Source organism: Pipistrellus hanaki (genome assembly GCF_964339955.1).
Source record: "Pipistrellus hanaki genome assembly, chromosome: 7".
Taxonomy (NCBI): domain Eukaryota; kingdom Metazoa; phylum Chordata; class Mammalia; order Chiroptera; family Vespertilionidae; genus Pipistrellus; species Pipistrellus hanaki.
Window position 1 is genome coordinate 72,362,305 of NC_140509.1, and position 19,786 is coordinate 72,382,090.

The following is a 19,786-nucleotide window of genomic DNA, read 5'->3' on the forward strand; positions in this document are numbered from 1 at the left end:
AACTAGAAAGGGTTACTTAAATTTAATATAAATTTTCCTACTGGAAAAACAATCTTTTAAAAAAATATACATTTTTAATGATTTCAGAGAGGAAATCAGGGCAAGAGAGATAGAAACCTCAATGATGAGAGAGAATCATTGATCTGCTTCCTCCTGTATGCCCCGCATTTGGTAAGAGACCACAACCTGGGCATGTGCCCTGATCAGGAATTGAACCATGACCTTCTGGTTCATAGGTCATTGCTCAACCACTGAACCACACTGGATGGGCAAATAATCTTGACGTAATCAGTACGTTGTATTCTAATCTTTTTGTATATGACAGCTAAAATTCTGGTCTGAATATTTTATATTAATATTTTTATATTAGAAGTAAGGACATATAGGAAGTGGAAAATATGACATACTTTACTGATGCTTTTGTTAGTTGGTGGTTAAAGGCCACCAACTAAAAAATATTTCAAATTTCTCATTTGAATCCTTCAGCAATCTGCTTAATATCTTACACCATTGATTTTTAACTTGTTTTCGTAGCACAGCTGCCAGACTTATCATAAATTCATATAAAGGTCCTTTTTCTTAACAGTGACTGGAAGATAACCTTTTTTGGCTTCTGTTGCGAAAACTAGTCAACTCGACAGGAAATTTGGTGTTATCTGGGGGAATTCCATTTAAACCCCTATGTTTCATGAAGTCTGAACTATCACAGAAGTCTAGGAATACCTGGGTAAAACACATGCTAGTTTTCTCCAACTTCCACTGCACAATTAGAAAAGCACATGCAGTCAGTCAGGAGATAGTAGAGGTCTCTAATTTGGAGGAGATGCCACACATTGCAAATCTAAAAATTTCACTTTGCTACCCTTGAATATGGTAAAAGAATCATTTGGAGTCTCCTCTCATTCATAGCAGCTGCTTGTAATTCAGGTGATTCAATGTATGAGATGTCTGGTACATTTTTTAAATTCTAAATGAGCAAAAGGGTACCAGACGTCCTTATTTTAGATAGTGCATTATTAATAAAACCGTTCTGTCCACTGCTGGGCATCATCATTCCAAACACCATTTACCGTTAATTTTCTCCACCTCTTAATTCCCTATGCTACTTCACAGACATGGCAGAACACAGCACTTGTTTTGCCTGGATAGTTATTTTCCTGTTATGTATTCTCTGTTTGCCTTAAAAACAAAAATAAAATGCAACAAGAGTTCTTTCCCAAAGGACGTCTGATTGTATTTGCGTAGGTGATTCATGTGTAGAGCTCTACATGATGTTCAGCCATTGAGGTGCTTGTCCCTGTTTTTGGAGTGAATCTTCGGGGGGTTTGCTTTTGTTGGAGCTCTCTTTTTAAGAATTTGAGAAGGATCAAAGAGGAAGCAGTGTGATTTGCATGCCAGATATTCTTTCTGTGGAACTGTTGGGAATTTGATTTCAGAGCAATTAGCATAGGTTTTTCCTCTCCTTCTGCACCCCTTAATTCAGTTCTCTTGGAGTGTGAACAAATGAACTTTGGGTCCACTTCTTCCAAAGGGCTTATGTCAACTTCTCAGACTAACAGTGTTTATTTAATGTATATTTCCTTCCTCACTCACTATCATTTTTCCCTTACCCCAATCCAAAAAAAGGGGAATAACAGAATCACTTTGAAACTTCATTGGAAAATCAGCTGCTGCCTTTATTGAATACTTAAAATGGCAAGTAATAGGCACTAGGAAATTACAAAGAAAGGGCAGACATAGTCGCACTTTCAAGCAATTTATAATTTAATTATTGCATAGGAAAGTATAGAACTATTGAATTGGTGGCACAGAGTTTTGATTTTGGTAGCATTTTTAATCTCTACAGAAGGATTTACTCTATTAAAGCCCTTTATTAAGCACTGATTTATAAAAGTGTTGTATGGAGAGATCCCTATAGAATGTTAAACAGAAGTTCTATGACTGATCATAATGTCGAGGGTACAATGAGTAAAGATGGTGGTATGAGTCGTGGTGGAATATTATTTCATCAGCTTTAGTTCTTGGGTTTCTCCCTCCATCTCCAAGAGAGTCAATAACAACATGCTTCCCTATTAGCGTATGACTAACAGATGAGTTTGTATTTTTGCAGGTAGCATACACTGTTTGCCACTTAGATGGTCACATCTTTTTAAAAACCTGCTAACCAACATTCTGTTTACTAGTAAACTATCTTCAGAAACTTGACTCACTAAGAGTACAAACTAGGGCATACACAAAAAATAGAAAACGCTCATGAAATGTTAGCTATAAGTCAAATATGAGTGAAATCAGTCAAAATCAACTTGTTCAATAACGTTTATCATATTACCACCGAAATAACTTTTCTCTCCTTTTGGCTTAATATAATTCATGTTATTTTTTTTTATGAGATACATTTAGTCTAGTAGAAATAAAAACAATCATAGGGTCAGCACAAAGAAATGCAGATAAACATATCTTGTTAGTCCTGAGCATGGATTGTGTTTAGTTTATAGATTTTTTTAATAAAAGTTATATCATTGTAGTGTTAAAATTGAGGATTTGAGGAGTAAAAGTGAGGACTGAACAGAGTTTAAATTATTGTAGGAAAGTTTGGGCAGCTTTTATCAATTTGTAAGTTCATGGCAAAAGTTAACTTTGTTTTTTTACTCTTTATTTTCTGCTTTCTGAGCCATACACTAGCATCTATATACAGTATAGCTATCTTTATGCTGCATTGCATAGTTTAGAAGCATATTTATTTGTGATATCACAGAGTCTGTCTTTGTGTTAAAACAAATAGATAATTACCTGCACCCTTTTGAGAAGAAGTTTTACCCACATGGTTATTTACATCTTACTTGCCATTGGCTTTTTCTTTCATCTTTATATGCATATGGAGGAAAGCATTGCTACTGTCATGTTAACATGCTACCTCTTCCAACAGCTTCCCTTAACATTAAAAAAAAAAAAAAAAAAAAAAAGCAAAGCTCTTTCCTGGTCCAAAGGGCCTTAAATGAAATTTCCTCTGGGTTCTACCTACAGTTTATTTTCTATCACTCACCTTGCTTCACCCACAGCAGGTGTACTGACTCTTCCAAGCATCCCCCTACCTCAGGGCCTTCACACTTGCTATTTACTGCACCCATACTTCTTTTTTTCCTCAATTATATGCATGCTTTCACATTCTTTCTTAATTTAGATTTTTCTCTCAATTTCCCCCAGAATACCTAAAGGCCAAATGATGGTTATTTTCTATTATAATAACAGCTTAATATGCTAATTAGATCAGAGGACCTTCTGGACAACCTTCCGGACTAAGCCCTGTTGCTGTGAGGGCCGAGGCATAGGCAGCCATGGCAGCGGCAGGGGCCGGGCCCCTTGCACAAATTTCGTGTATCAGACCTTCTATTCTGTTATAAAAGAGAATTTATTGATTTTGGTTTACTATTTTTTGTCTCTAGTTATTTAGTTCTAAACTTTCAAAAGCTCTTTGTATAATGCCTACTCTTAGTATGTACTGAACAGTATTTGCACAAGACATAGGTCTCAAGTATTATTGTATTATTTGGTGAGATACAACAAATAGAAATATGTGTTAACTGCATCCTTCATTTGTCCAAATGTCATTGCATTTCCTCAGAATGCACAGCCCCCCCCCTTTTTTTTAAACCTTTACTGCCATGACTTTTATCCATGTAACCGTCTCCTTTGCCCTGTACTTCTGTAAAAAGCCTCCTCACTGGTTTATCCACATCAGTGCTTACGTCCTGCATCTCACTCTTCACACAGCAGCAGGCTGAGCGTATTACACAAAGTAAGGCTGGCCTTTGCTCGGCTGGCTCTCCTGGCTTCCTGTCTATGCAATATAAATTCCGGATGTCTCACCAGGTTCCTAAGGACTATCTTCTTCTCTCTCTGCCCTCTACTCCAGTCCTTGGTGGGACTCTCCTTTGCTCACCTGGCTTTCTTTCACACTGACTTTCTTTCTGTCACTTGCTTTAAATGCATCATGGTCTTTTCTTCCTTAGGGATTCAGCCTTTTCTGTCTGCCCCATGTTTCCTCACCAATCTTCAAAATAACACAGCATCAACCTCTACCACTAGACTGACCAAGTCAATTGGCCATTTGCTTGTTCACTGGTATGTCCCTGTAGGCAGCACATGGCCAACATCCAGCAAATAAAATCAAGTCATTGTCGCTAAAGAAACAGAAACATTATGGATTGTAAAGTGCCATGTGCATGGCATGGACTTAATGTGTAGAGCAGCACAGGGTAGCCTAATTACTGCCTTGAGTGGTCAGGGAATGTATTGAGAAGGTAAAATGCTATCTTACCATTGAAGGGTGGGTAGGATTTAGATGCTTTAAGTTACATAAAGAACATTCCCAGTGGAGGGCATGGCATGCACTGGCACATGTTCTTGTGACTAGTATTAAATATCGACTATAACACAGTGGTTGCTAGGCAAGAAGTCTGAGATGAGTCTGAAAGTGTACTCTGAGGCTGACTGTGGAGCAATTGGAATGCCAGACCAAGGAATACAGGGTCCCCCTCCAATACCTGCTATCTGAAAGTACAGCATTCCTAAGAAAACTTTTCTAAGCTGTAACAGTATAAGGAGAAAAAGCAATTACAATTACTTTACGTAGAAAATTTTTTTTAATCATTCTCAGAATGAAAATTCAGCGCACATGCAAATGTCTTTATTTCCTTCTTCATGATTAAAATGTTGAGTTCCATCCACCTTTATGCTTATGGTAACAAACTTAAGAGATCTTCTGGTATATCTTTTTTAAAAAAATCTTTATTGTTGTAAGTGTTACATATGTCCCCTTGACTCCCCCCACACCCCGTCCCTCCATTGACTTCCTTCATCCCTCCTGATATATCTTTCTAACAGATGCACAATATAAACTGAGATGAACACAGATTCTCACCGACTATCGCAGCTCGGTGCGGAAATGCAGAGTGTGGTTCCAGGGAAGGAGCTTTCAGGGCCACTCTGGCTGATGAGGTGCTACTGCCTGTAACAAAGGCTCACTGCAAACAAGCACTGAATCCTATTTTGGCTTTTTGCCTTGTTTCATAAAAGCAAAAATACTCTTGTGATTTCTTTCAGTTAGTGAAAACAGTGACTAATGTTGGTCTTTCTTAAAAGGGAAGTGGTGTCCTTAAATTTACAAAGTGTGTCTATAATCTACACTAATAAAAGAGTAACATGCTAATTGACCATACCTTTGAGATGCCCACCAGCCAATCGAGAGTGAGTATGCAAATTAACCCAACAAAGATGGTGGGTTAATTTGCTTACACAGGCATCAAGCAGCCAGGGGCAGAGCAGGACACTTGCATCATCGCCATGGTAATGACTCAGGTGTTCTGCACCACCCCAGCCTCTGGGCAGCATGGGAAGGCTGAAAGGAGGCTCTGACCAGAGCAAAGGTGATGCTAGCAGCCAGGGGAAGGAAGCCCATTCTTACACAAATCTTCGTGCCTCAGGCCTCTAGTATCTCAATAAAGGTGGAAAATATATATTTTTTAAAAAGTGAAGTGGTGTAATGTGAACTTTTGCAAAGCAGGGGACACCTGTGTACATTTATTAAGTCCATTGATGTGGGAGCTTCTGGGAGTTTTACAAAAGGGTATTCATGTCTTCATTTGTCTCAGAAAACCAGGATAGGAGATGATTTGGAGAATGAGCTTGCAGGGTGTAAGTTTGAGATAGTGATGAATCCTTGAGAGGGGTTGTGGTTGTAAGAGCATGTGAAGGTTGAGAGATTATAGTGCACATATTTTTAGGAACATTATGGAATGATAGGAGCAGTAACCTGGGATATTAGGTGAAATATGGTATTAATGGACAGAAATTTGGAAGACCTAGAAGAACTTATTTGAGAGCATAGATGATCATTTTGGTTGTAAACTTTTGATTGGGGGTGCTAAAGACAGATTTAAAATATTTTGGTGTAAATGTAAAAAAAAGCATCAACTAATTGTAGAATATTAGAGATTCAACATAAGATAAATTAAACAATATGCACATAGTGCATTGTATTTTCTGAACTTTCATTTCATAGACTTTAGCCAATATTAATAAAATTTGTTATGTTGTCATACGTAGAATAAAAGCACATGTATTCAATTAAATGGGATTTTTAAAAGGAGGCCTTGACATGGTTAAATGTCCTTCTCTATTTCTGAGATTATTCACGTATAAAACCACATCTAAAATTCATGATGTGTAAATATTTTTCCCCTGATGCTTTATGTACATTCCTAGTTGAAGGCCAGACTAACCATTGAGTGAAAACCTTTTTTCTATTCTTTGTAAAAACTTTTTACATCATAAGAATAAGACATTCCCTCTGAAGACTTATTCACTTTCTTTGCTCTGTAGAATTTGATTGCCCCTGGTATTAATGCCCCTAGACCTGTCTTTTTCGTACATCAATGTTGTAAATCATTGGAAGGAGGGGAATGTTTTTCTAAGACTTCTGGCCAACAGCGTTTTTCAATCCTCAAAGAATGCCATTCACTGCAGCAGGTGGCTTAAACGTGTTTACTTAAGAGTACATAAAGAGTTCCCACCTGCCATACTTTTTCTATGTTAAAACCACACTAGGTTTGACATTTCTTTTTATCGAGTAAGATTATTAAAAGTAGTTACTATAACTGGATTGGTTGATGCATGGCAATGATTAAAACAGGGTGTTTGGGAAGCCACATGGATGGTAGGTATGCAAGATGCCAGAAAAGCCATATATTAAAGAGAATTTGAATTAGAAACTGAATCCCAATTGCCACTGGGAACATTTTGATCATTTTGATTTATTAAAATTCTATAACAGCATTCAAATGGAATAGAGTTAAGACCCTTTAGTCTTGGATAGTTTATGATATACCAACAAAGTTCCTCTTTGCAATAAGTGAAAAAGTAAAAAAATGAATGGATAAGAGGTTTATCTTAAATGGCACTTTTCACAAATATTCTTACATCTAACTTTAAATTTCTCTTATGTTGGCACTGTGTCAAGGATAAACTCATGTTTTGTAATTTCAACATGCTACTAGTACCTTATGTTTTTATTTTTACTATCAGACATTTTTTTAAACTAATGGATTTCAGATGGAAATATTGCATTTACATACCGTCACAGGCTATCTTTTCTCTTTGTTGACTTACCTTTGCACTTGGAGGCATCTATGGTGTCTGTGTCTAAGTCTGTGTTTCTGAGTTTTAACAATAAATATTAAAATTGAAATTCTAATGCAATTCTGAAACCTAAGTTACAAAACCAAAATAAACAAGAGAATGTATTTCTGTACAACTATTGAAATTTTATAACTTGGGTCTTTTAAAAATCATCTTTTAGCATCAGCAGGCATGAGTCGTCTTTTTACAAGAGTGGCTCTATAATAAAGAGAAATCATTTACCATTAGAAAGGCACTGGAGGTTAGAGGCATTACCGGTTCACACTTGGTTTTGCAGCCAAAGCGTGTACTTAGCTGTGAATCAGGAATGATGCAAAAGACAGATGAGGCAGAGTTCAAGGAGCAGTAATGTGAGGGTCCAAGACCATCATTCCAAGCTGTCTCCGCAGTAATGATGGATGGTTTGGTGGCAAGAAGTAATACTACCAGATGATGAAAGATGCATCTCAGCATCTTGAGCCAGAGCATACTGCCTACCTGTTGGAGTTCTAGGGCTTAATGATTTCTGATTTGCAACCAAAGGGGTTTGCAGCATTTAGCAACCCAGATTTCTGGCAGCTGTGAAGGAAGCAAGTAGCATATCAAACACTCCTGCACATTGTGAATTTAATTACCTCATGTTTATGCATAGTAGTTGTTGACAGGATCTTGTAAGCTATGCTAATATGGAAGGTAATTTGTTACCTCCAGAAATCACTTTCCATGTGTCTTCTGATCATTATCATGAAACATGATAAATGATCTAGCCCATGAGGTATAAATGAAAATGAAATGGATAATTGGATTCTATGTCTAAATTGTGGCTGGAATAGTTGCAGCAATTATAATTGAATCTATCTCATAAAAATGCATTTGGCAATATATTAGTGACCTTTATAGTCTTGAACCTGTGTTGTTATACGAAACTACTCTTAAGATAGTTATTAAACATTTATCACAGTTTTTGTTTTGTTTTTTCTAATTCTCTAACACCCTAAATTGTCTCTTTTCTTGCTTTACTTGCCTGGTTTTAAATTTATCTTGTTTATCGACAGTGGGTTTAAACAGTTTATACTGATAATCTTCTGATACTGAAAATGAAGTGTTTTGTTGTTGCACATGACTTGATTGAATGGTTTAGGAATGGTACAAGCTATAATTGAATTGTTTTTATGAATACCTTTTATCATGAGTAGCACACGCTATTCTGCTGGGAGATGGAAGTATGGCTTCTTGCTGATGTGTGTGTTTCCTTTGATTCTTAAAAGAGAGGGTCTCTGAAATACCAAATTCAAACAGCATTTGTTCTAAATATCATCAGACTTTTCTCTCTCACTTTTCTTGCCTTTGACCTAGATTATTACAAACAAAAACATTCTTAATTTATTCATTGATTTGATTAACATTTTTTGAGTATTGTCTGGGGTGAATTGTTGCTTTGTTGCTAATAAAAATGACTAAGAAGTTCTAATAGATATAAACTTAATCAAACAGAACATATTTGGTTAGTGTAATCTGTAATAGAAATATCCATTTATAAAGCATTTATAATGTGCCAGCTGCTTTGATAGATGGTTACTAGGTAGATAACGTATGTAACATTTCTTCTCTAGTTTCATGACAACCATCTCTTATTATTCCCATTTTATCCACTGGGAAGGTGAGGCTATAGGTAGAATTGTTCAGATCACATGGCTCTAAGGGCCTGGCCCCGGAATGGAACCCAAGGCTGACTCCAGAACTCATGCTCTTTTCATCACCACAAAAAATGTGTGCTATACACAAACTGAATAAGTTATATAGTGGCATTGGGTAAAAGCTACTTGAAGCAAGATTTAAGTGAATAACGATGAGAAATAGATTTGTGTTTTTAGTCTTAAATTTTAATGATTCTAATTACTATGCCTCTGTGAGCATTTTATTGATAATTTAGAAATAATGCATTAACTTTAAATTGCTTGGCTACTGCTTTTAACTACATCCTGCTCTGACAAGTAACAATATAGCTGTAATCTTTTTATTGCAGTGGTTTTCAATAGAGGATCAGGAGATGCATGACCTTTAAATCAAATATAGGATATTTATTTTTAAATTGTTTTGTCTTTTTTAATTTTAATTTTAATTTTTTTTTTTAGCTTTAATATTTTTATTGCTATTATCTGGAGGGGATAACATCCAATTGACACGAATCCAGTAGAAAAAAGCAACATGATTATGATAGAGAAGAAGGGGAGGTAGCATGACATTTGCCTGGAGCCTCATGGAACTAAAGACCCCCAGGACAATGATAATTTCCATGTTCATAGATTGTTGTCCCCTATTATCTGTGTATCCTGATAAAGCTTGAAGCATTAAAAAGGCACATTGGAAATAGGCTCAAGTCATATGTGTACTCTCAAGGAGAAGATACTAGGCACACATTTTACTTCTAGGTGTGTTGATGTCTATATTAAAGTTCAGCCCCTGGCAATGCTATTTCTTTTCATTTTCTCCCTCATTTTCTTTGGAGGGTTCATTTTTTCTGAATCAAACCACATTTCATCATTCCTATTAAGCAAATCGGAAGGACTGTTGTAGCCTGCAGTGTAGTAAACCTTTTCGTTGAAAACTTTTCCTTCTTCCCTCAAAACGCTTGCTAATGTCAAAAGTTGTTCTTGATTCTTTTGGGCGCTAGAGAATCCATCGAAAGCCCGCACGAACACAGTCATGGCGGCTCTGTCTTCAATGAAGACATCGGACTCTGAGGGCCTGGGCGGATCGGTTTGCTGCTCGGAGGGGACGTACAGGGAAATGGTAATGGTAGACTCGTTGAAAGGCTCCGAGCTTGGCTCCACGTAGCTCACCATGGGAGCTGTCATCGTCATTTTCATCTCTTTCTTGTTTTTGCCTTGGACGTAGCTGGTCAGCCTGGTGAAGCCCGTCTGGATGGCGGAATCCCAGTCCCTGGACTCCACGGAGGTGCAGACCCACGTGGCTGGTCCGTAGTGTTGGATCTGGTAACTTTTGGGCTGGGCGCCGAGTCCTCGGGGACTTGTCAGCCCAGCGTCTCCACCTCCGGGCCCTCGGCCATGGCCGCGGAGTCTATTTTGTCTTTTTTTAAAGTTTTTTTTCTTTATTTTTTATTGAATTTGTTAGGGTGGTTTTATCTATCTATCTATCTATCTATCTATCTATCTATCTATCTATCTATCATCTATCTATCTATCTATAAAAGGCCAATATGCAAAGTGACCTCTCAGGAGTTTGAGTGGGAGACGGGGAGTTTGATCGCTTGCTATGATGTGCGCTGACCACCAGGGGCAGCATGGAATGAAGGAAGGCCCTGGTTGGCAGCTGGAAGTCCCCAATTGGCTCTGATCTCCTGCTAGGCCTAAGATTCATACCAGTGCATGAATTTTGTGCACTGGGCTTCTAATTGGTTAATAAAATTATATAGTGTCCAGGTATTCAGTTGTACAGTACCCCATCTGCATATTGTGTTGTGTGTTTACAACTCCAAGTTAAGCCTCCTTCCATAGCTACTTATCCCCCCTTTACCTTCTTTTACCTCTCCCCACCTCCTTTCCCTCTGGTAATCACTGTGCTGTTGTATGTGAGTCTTCCTTTTTGTTCTTTCACCTTTCTCACTTTTCTTTTTTACTCAGCCCCAACCCTCTCCCTTCTGAAAGCTGTCGTCTGTTCTCTGCATCCATGAGTCTGTCTCCACTTTAGTAGTTTATTTTGTTCATTACATTCCACATATGAATGAAATCATATAATATTTGTCTTTTACTGGTTTATTTCACTAAGCATAATACTCTCTAGGTCCGTTTAAAAACTATCATCACCACACATGTTCCTTTACCGGATTCTGATCTGCAAACATAAACACGTGCATTCACCTGCATACATAAAAGCACACATTGGTGCTCACTAAGCTCAGATTCCAGTGATCCTTTGATAGAATCTAGGCAGAAAGTAGCACATCTGTGATTTTTCAAAAGCCAAGAAACCATTCTGCTATTCCATGTGCATTCTTCTTTCCCTCTTTCCCAAACATTCTTCTTGGGTTTTGTACTAAGAATTATGAATTGCCTTCATTTCTCTATGAAAATTTTGAAATATTTTATGTCTCTAATAATGTCATAAGGTTTTCTGGATTTCAAAGCTTCCCTGATTGTGAATAAGCTAAGTCATTCAGAATTCAATTGCCTAATTTCTTTCTGAAATCACATTCTTTGATAATCAATAAAAATCCATCTGTACTTATCCTTAATTTTATATGATATGAAAAACTTCTGACATCCTGGGTCAGAATGATCCGGTCATCTTTGATCAAATCTGGTGAAAATTCTAAGCTCTCTGGCCCTTCCTTCCTTCCTTCCTTCCTTCCTTCCTTCCTTCCTTCCTTCCTTCCTTCCTTCCTTCCTTCCTTCCTTCCCTCCCTCCCTTCTTCCCTCCTTCCTTTTCTCCCTCCTTTCCCCCCTCCTCCCCTCCTCCCCTCCTTCCTTCCCTCCCTCCCTCCCTCCCTTCCTTCCTTCCTTCCTTCCTTCCTTCCTTCCTTCCTTCCTTCCTTCCTTCCTTCCTTCCTTCTTTCCTTCTTTCCTTCCTTCGTCTTTCCTTCCTTTATCATATTATTATTTTTAGCTTGGTTAAATAGGGTAGAAAACTTTAATGTATGCTCTAGAGCAGTGTTTCCCAAACTCCTCTCATGATGAGAATCACCTGGTGGAGTTGTTAAAATACAGATTCCTGAATCCCAACTAAGAAGTGCTAAACTAGGATTTTTGGGCACATATAGGTAAGTATACAATTTTACCTGTATGTTCCCAAAAATTCTAGTTTAGCACTTCTTAGTTGGGATTCAGGAATCTGTATTTTAACAACTCCACCAGGTGATTCTCATCATGAGAGTTGGGAAACACTGCTCTAGAGGAAGTTTCTCTTCTACATTCTCTATGTTTATATTTAAGGTAGGGATGTACTCTGAGTAATTCTTCACAGTGACAGTTAAGACATGAGCCAAATGGCTTTTTTCCAATGACTCACTTGCAGAGTGGCCTGTATTTGCTAACTGAGTAAAAATCTGGAGAGAGGTTATGAGGTGGGTTCCCAGAGTTTCTCTGTGAATTTCTCTGTGAAGTAATAGCAGCAATGCAAAGTTCAAATAATTTCAGACACTAATGACCAAAAATTGGCATAGTTCCAGAATAATGTTAAATAAAAGTAAATTATAATAGATGCTCTGGGAAATGTTTGAACTGTGTAAAGTAATATATATGTATATATATATATATATATATATATATATATATATATATGCATTTAAATACATAATTCTCAAGGACTTATAATTGAAAAGCAAAAAAAAATTACTTGATGGCTTTATATGATGTAGTCATTTCACAATATATTTAATATATAAAGGTGACTGTGGAATTCAATTGCTCCTTCCAAGAGCAACTTGACCCATCTTAAATGAAGAAATAAATACTTTAATGCCCAAACTTTTGCAGATAGACATTCATCTTGTTTGTTTTTTTCTAATTGAGTCTCATGTGTTACAAATCATCTTACAAGTCATAAGAATTGGTACAATAAAATATATAAGGAAAAACATATAAACAAGCTTTTGTGAGTAGTTTAAGAATTTTCAAGAGAAATTTTGATGAAATTAGATTTTTGTTATAAATGCTGACTTTCAATATTAAATCTCAGGCCTGACTGGTATTGCTCATTGGTTGAGCATCAACCTACAGACCAAGACTTCACCAGCTTTATTTCTGGTCAAGGCATATGCCCAGGTTGCAGGCAGTATCCCAATGGGGGAGGCAACCAAACAATTGATATCTCTCATCAATTCTTCTATCAATCCCACTCCCTCTCTCTCTAAAATCAATTTTTAAAAATTTCAGTAAGAATAAGATTCTGATTGTATTAATATTCCTTGAGTTGTGTGTAGGAGTGTTTCTGGGCGAAGGTTTGTCTCCAATTATATAGACAGTCATTTGTCTCTTTACTTATTTGAAATTTCTTGTCAAGTATAATGTGGAAAATTATACATCAAGTACATACCTGTGTAAATGTATAGCTTGATTGGTTGGAATTGCAGGGTGCTAAAACATGAGACTTGGCAGGTAGTACACAAGAGACAGATAATGTAAGAACAGTGTATTTTAGGTTAAAAAGTTTTCATCTGTCATGTAAGACATGTAGTTCCAAAATAAAATACCCAAAATGTATGGGCATAAATCAATAATCATTTTCTAATGCATTTCTAATCTTCTGTGGGCTAGAAATTTAGAAAGGAACAACAAGTATGTGTGTTTTTTTGTCCCATGATGTTTCATTACTTAGCCGGGAATCCTCAAATGGAACACCTGGAGGTGACTCAAATTCATGGAGGTGAGAGGCATTTGAGACCTTCTGCCAGAAAGAAAGAGAAGAAAGAAAGAAAGAAAGAAAGAAAGAAAGAAAGAAAGAAAGAAAGAAAGAAAGAAGGGAGGGAGGGAGGGAGGGAGGGAGGGAGGGAGGGAGGGAGGGAGGAAAGAAAGAAGAAAAGAAAACCAATATATTTTTATTGATTTCAGAGAGGACAGGAGATGGAGAGAGATAGAAACATCAGTGAGGAGAGAGAATCATTGATTGGCTGCCTCCTGCATGCCCCCCACTGGGATGGAGCTCACAACTTGGACATGTGCCCCAGACCGGAATTGAACCAGGACTATTCAGACTAGAAGCCAATGCTCTATCCACTGAGCCAAACTGGCTAGGGCTGGGACTTCTTCATGTGCATGTCTGTCACCTGGGCTAGGCTAACTCTACCAGCTGATTGAATTGCTCACATGGTGGCTCTGGGCCCCAAAAGCAGGTGTTCTAGGTTCCAAGTAAACAGAGAGAAAGCCACATAGTGTTTTGTGACCTAGCCTCAAAGTCTCTTTCCATTACTTCTTCTGCGCTCTGCAGGTCTAAGGGTGCCCAGATTCAAGAGGATAGAACATGGACCCAACCTCTTAATGAGAAGGCTCTCAGAGAATTTGTCACTATGTTTTCAAACCTCTGCAGTGACTATAATATTTTTTATTTCGCATTTTCTTTGTTTTACCTATAATACTGTGATAGTCACAAAGGTTATCTACCCTCCCCCCCTTCAACCCTGCTATTCTGCCTATAATGTGACTATCACCCATGGAATATAGGGGGCACAGGTTTCACCATTGATACCTCTTCTTCATCACCTGATTGACATTTTATTTTACAAATAGGAAAATGTAAATTTATAATTAGTAAAGTATTCAACCTGGCTTGATTTATATTAAAATAAAATAGGCAGCAAGATGAAAAATATTCAGGCACAAATCAGTGCCTTTGCACTTCAAACAGATCATGATGCTTTGTAGGAGTTGTATACATCTGGTATACACATATTGTTAATTTCCAAGCTAACTTCCTTAACCTTGGCTGAATGTCAGACTCTTAATTTAATAATTGAACATAGGTTTAGATAAATATCTTTGAAAAATATGTGTATGGCTTTGGAACAAGAAATGGGGAGATCTCTCAGTTGTCAACTTGTATCTTTGTCATTTTACAAAAATTCATGCCCAAGAAACATGATGTGTTTTCGTTTCCTCTTTATAATATCTAAAGAAGTAGGTTTTAGTACCCATTTTTATTCATCTAAGTCCACTGATAGGGGTACTCTACAAGATTCTTTAGTGCCCCTGGCAATATATTCCTATTTTACTTATGTTTTCTTTCCTTAGTAAATTTTCAGTTGATCTGGGTAAAGTTGCAGGAGAATGGAAAACTTAAAGTTCAAAGAATATATGGACAGTCTGGCTGTAGCATTCCACACACTTATTTATCATAGGCACGGCATTTATCAGAGTAGATTGGTGAGATTTCTTGTCATATAGCAGTAGTTGTGAAAGAAGAGCCCAATCCCTTAGCTGTGGAATTCCATTGCTGTGGTCTTGACACCTTAATATTTATCTAGTCCCCCCCACCACTACCTGGGGCACAATGAGGACTGCCTTCCAATATTTATGTTTTCGATGATAAATAGGGTCTGCTACCAGTTCCCATGTTTGTGGGAGGAAAGTTGCTTCCCATACCAACAAGCATTTCTTGGGATACCAACTAGGTGTCCTACAATTCAACTCAATTTTGACATCACCTACCCCAGTGGTCTGCAAACCGTGGGAGCTGCAGTTTACTGCTCTGTGACTGCTCACCACTGACCTACCATATGTGATTGAAATCTTGTTCAGTTGTTTTATTGTCATCACAAATTTTTTCATAAAAATATTAAGTATGCCACTTGTATACATAGAGGAATTTGCTTCGTCAAAAATTGGCTGCTCTGTACTTTCTTTCTTTTCTTTTTTTTTTTTTTACTTCTTTTTTTTTTTTTTTAACATATTTAATTGATTTTTTTTACAGAGAGGAAGGGAGAGGGATAGAGAGCCAGAAACATTGATGAGAGAGAAACATCAACCAGCTGCCTCTTGCACACCCCCTACTGGGGATATGCCCGCAACCAAGGTACATGCCCTTGACCGGAATCGACTTGGGACCCTTCAGTCTCCAAGCCCGACGCTCTATCCATTGAGCCAAACCGGTTTCAGCTCATGAGACTTTTAATGTTCTATTTTAAATGTTGAAGACTCGGGGTATTTTAATATAATACTTTTATGAATTATACATAATACATGTGCATATATGTATGTGTCTGTGTTCATATATGTATACACACACACACACACACACACACACAGTGTCCAAAAAATGTAAACACTACTAAAAGATGATAGTTAAATTCATGTTTCTTTCTTTTCAGATTTAACCCATTGGAATTAATAATTATTTAGGTGTATATGATTTTTAGGACTATATATACTAAATACACACACACACACACACACACACATATATATATATATATATACACTAGAGGCCTGGTAGATGAAAATTCATTCACTGGAAAGAGGGATCACTCAGCCTGGCTTGCCCCCTCTCACGTCTGGGAGCCCTTAGGAGTGGGAGGTGACACCCCATCACACTTCTGCTGCTGCCACTGCCGGCAGCACAAGCCTTGGATTGCTCTGGTTACCTGTGCCTCAGCCAGCCCTGGGCGGCCAGACAGCTGCCATTGATACTTGCCTGCACCTCAGGGTGGCTGGGGGGCTGTGGGCGGGGTTTGGACTCACAATATGCCTACTGCCCTCACCCCCTCCCACTCCCTCCCCCGTCTCCCCGCCCCCGAGCTGAAAGGACTATGGGACTCTGGCAGGGCTGAGGGGACTAGGAACCGCCATCTTGTGGCTATAGACGCCACCATCTTTGTCATGGTGTGATGGTAAAAAAAAAAAAAAAAAATATATATATATATATATATATATATATAGAGAGAGAGAGAGAGAGAGAGAGAGAGAGAGAGAGAGAGAGAGAATTGAGAGAGAATAATCTCATGTAGTAGTCTCAGATTTTATAGTGGATTAATTACTTTTGATTGTTATCTCTTATTTTACTGGAATCAGCCATTGTGTCTTAATATGTATTAAATATAAAATATAAATCAGTGTCTTACTTCCAATCCTTTGACCTATAACCTAGACTGGAGTAATAGCCTATGCACCCTAGGCATACCATTTACATATTTTTTATTCTTCTACCTTTTAAAGGTATCTGATGAGTTGGGGGTGTAATGACCTGTTTATAGGCCCCAACTTGAGGGAGCCAAACAAGGAATTGAAGGCTTTTCTGGTTTTACTACGCACCTGATTGCTATTCTTGGAATAAATTGGATGTTCTTTCCTGGAAATGCATGAACAGTTTGAGCTCTGACCAAGCTGAAATGAGGGATAAAATAGCCATCTGAACAATCTTCTGTATTAACGGATAACTCAATCAAAGGGATCTATAATTTTCATCATAACATATGTGGTTTTCTGCCATATGGATGCGGGCACTAACACAGGCCTTTGTAAAATTATGGAATTATTGCAGCAATTCATAATTCTGAGCCTATGGGTTGCATTGATATTATTGAGGAAGATTGTAGTTTTTGGAGTAGATTACATGGGGTAAAAAAGCAAATAAACTTCACTTTTTAAAATCTTTTAAAAACATTCTTGATGTATATTTTCATACACCCGAATATGAACCTAAATTTGTTTTTAGTTCTTGCTGACAGATCTAAAAACAGTGTGCTGTTGGTGTGCTTTTTAATTTAAAGCAGGTAATAAAGTTATTGCAGCAGTGTTTTCAAATTCAGATGAATAAAACACATGGTAATACCTAAGATATACAATTTAGTATGCAAATTTTGTAGTTTTGTTGCTGCAGTGGATTTTTTTTTTTTATTTCACCACTTTAGGCAGCAGCAAAGAGCCATGTCATTGAGATTAAATACTAAAATTCCACATTAGATCTTGCAGTTAAAAAAAAATACATATCCTACAAAGATAGAAAGATGAAATAGATATTTAAGCGGCTTACTTATCCTAGAAATTTTCTCCTACCTTGAACTAAGTTCAAGAGTCTCAAGTTAATATATATATTCTGGTGTACATGCAATTATATATTTTGATAACTTCTTGATGTCTATTACATATTCAAAATTTTATATATGTATACATATGTACCTTTTTTAGCACATGAAAATTTTTTTCTTGTAAAATTAATTGACCTGAATTAACTAAAAGACAAAAATGAATTTTTATATATATGTAGCTGTTCCTCTTTTTACAAGCTAGATAAATCACTTGATGCCACTTGGTCACTAGAAAGTGTTCTTTTGTTACAGTCAACTTAACTCCTTTAATTAAACAGTAATGTTTTGTAGGTGCTGTGTATCAATGTCAGAGCAATTAGCTAGCTACAATGGTTCAACGGAAGAGTTGGTAAATCTTATATTTTGAGGACCTAGTTTTCAGAACTTGAAAATAAATTAGTAAATAAATACTGTTGTCATCTCAAGATGTTGGTTGGTTGTCACACTGAAGATGTAGTCTGTTTTTTTTTTGGTTTTTTTTGATTGCATAGACAGGTTTTATGTAGATAATTTTTCTTTCAGTGGCATGGGTACATATTTTTTATTTTTATTTTTAGGTGGTGTTGAGCTAGTCATTCATTCTAACACAATATTATTGAACTTTGTCAGGCACTGAGACAACTACTAAGAATGTAATGACTATTGTGAGCACTTTATAGAAGTCATTGGAAAACAGATATAAAAGAAAAAAGCAAAACCATTCATTGTTCCCAGTTCTCCATTCACTGATGTTCACATTTTGCTATAGTTTCTCCTGGTGATGGTGGTTGTTGGTTGTTGGTTTTTGTTGGTTTTGTTTTCCCTAGGCATGCACTTTTTATTTTTTTAAATGAAAGCCCTAATAATCTTAAATATCCCGTGACTTTTGTTATATAACTGATATTCACAAATTGAGATATGGAAGTTTGTGTAAAATTCTATTGAGTCGATATTATAATTTGTGTCACCACTTTCCTATTTTTGAATATTTCCATTCATTAATTTTTTGTTCTTCTAAACAATATCTAAATCATTTTCATACAATATATTCCTAGAAGTGGGATTAGTTCGGTTTATAGACACACTGTTAATATATATTTCTTTCCCAAAACATTATCAATTCACTTGCTTATGAGCAAACTATATACGCAAATGCCATCTATGCCTCATTAGTCGTGGTCAGCTTGTGTAAATAAGTGATCATTCTTTTCTTCAAAATTCTGTCCCAATGCTCTTTTGAGAAATGGAAATGTCAGTGATTTAATGTTAGGTAACCAGAAGCCTTGGGTTACTGAGGGGCAATTCTCTTTAATATTGTGGTGCTGTTTCTCCAGTGGAACCTGTTGGTGGTTTAGAGGGGAGGGTGTTTCATTGTGTGAGATAACCTGTGCATTCCATGGTCTCTAGTTATCCTGTCCCCAGCCCCTCAGAGCCAGTCACCCCTGGATCATCAAAACAACTGTTCCCAGTGGGAAATGCCTGGGAGTGAAGGATCTATTGTTTAGCTGGATATAATTCACAATGATAAGCATACGTAGTATAGACAACCATGTATAACATGAGGGGTTTGCTATTCAATTGCAATTATCTTTTACTTAAAGTTTTCCTACCCACGTACAGCTGTGAAATCATACATGCTCCTTGCATATTTCTCAGAGGTTTTGCATGTGTGTGACATAATTGTGACTCTGAGCAGTGGAATGCAGTATACTCTCATTCCACAATCTACTGTAACTATTCTGACAGCCATCTAACTTTTATGCATGTGATAATAGATAACAATAGCTTTTTTTTATTATGGATACTTGGTCTAGTTGCTGGCGTAGGAGCCTCAGGTTGGACAGTATCCAGATTTCTTAATGTCTTAGCATTAACTTTATTTGACCAGTTCAAGCTAATGAGCCACCTGAATGGCACGATTTAAAAGGCTATCTATCAACTGTATTGTTGGATTTAAAAAGAGATATTACTATGTTAAATTAAAAAATAGTATTTGACTTAAAATATCGAGTAATGTACAAGTGTGTAAACAATCAAAATACTAATTGATCTGGAAGATAATTTATGAAATTTACAGACCACACTATTGATATG

The 19,786-nt window shown here is 37.0% G+C and overlaps 1 protein-coding gene and 1 pseudogene across 8 annotated transcripts in view; one reads left to right on the top strand and one right to left on the bottom strand.

The window, feature by feature from the left end:
- Window positions 1-19,786, top strand: part of PTPRK (protein tyrosine phosphatase receptor type K) — a 449,847-nt gene that overhangs the window by 251,356 nt on the left and 178,705 nt on the right. The gene's annotated exons all lie outside the window — the stretch shown is intronic.
- On the bottom strand, window positions 9,299-10,246 carry LOC311625712 (heme-binding protein 2-like; annotated as a pseudogene). The gene has a single exon. The product of its transcript is annotated as a heme-binding protein 2-like (transcript).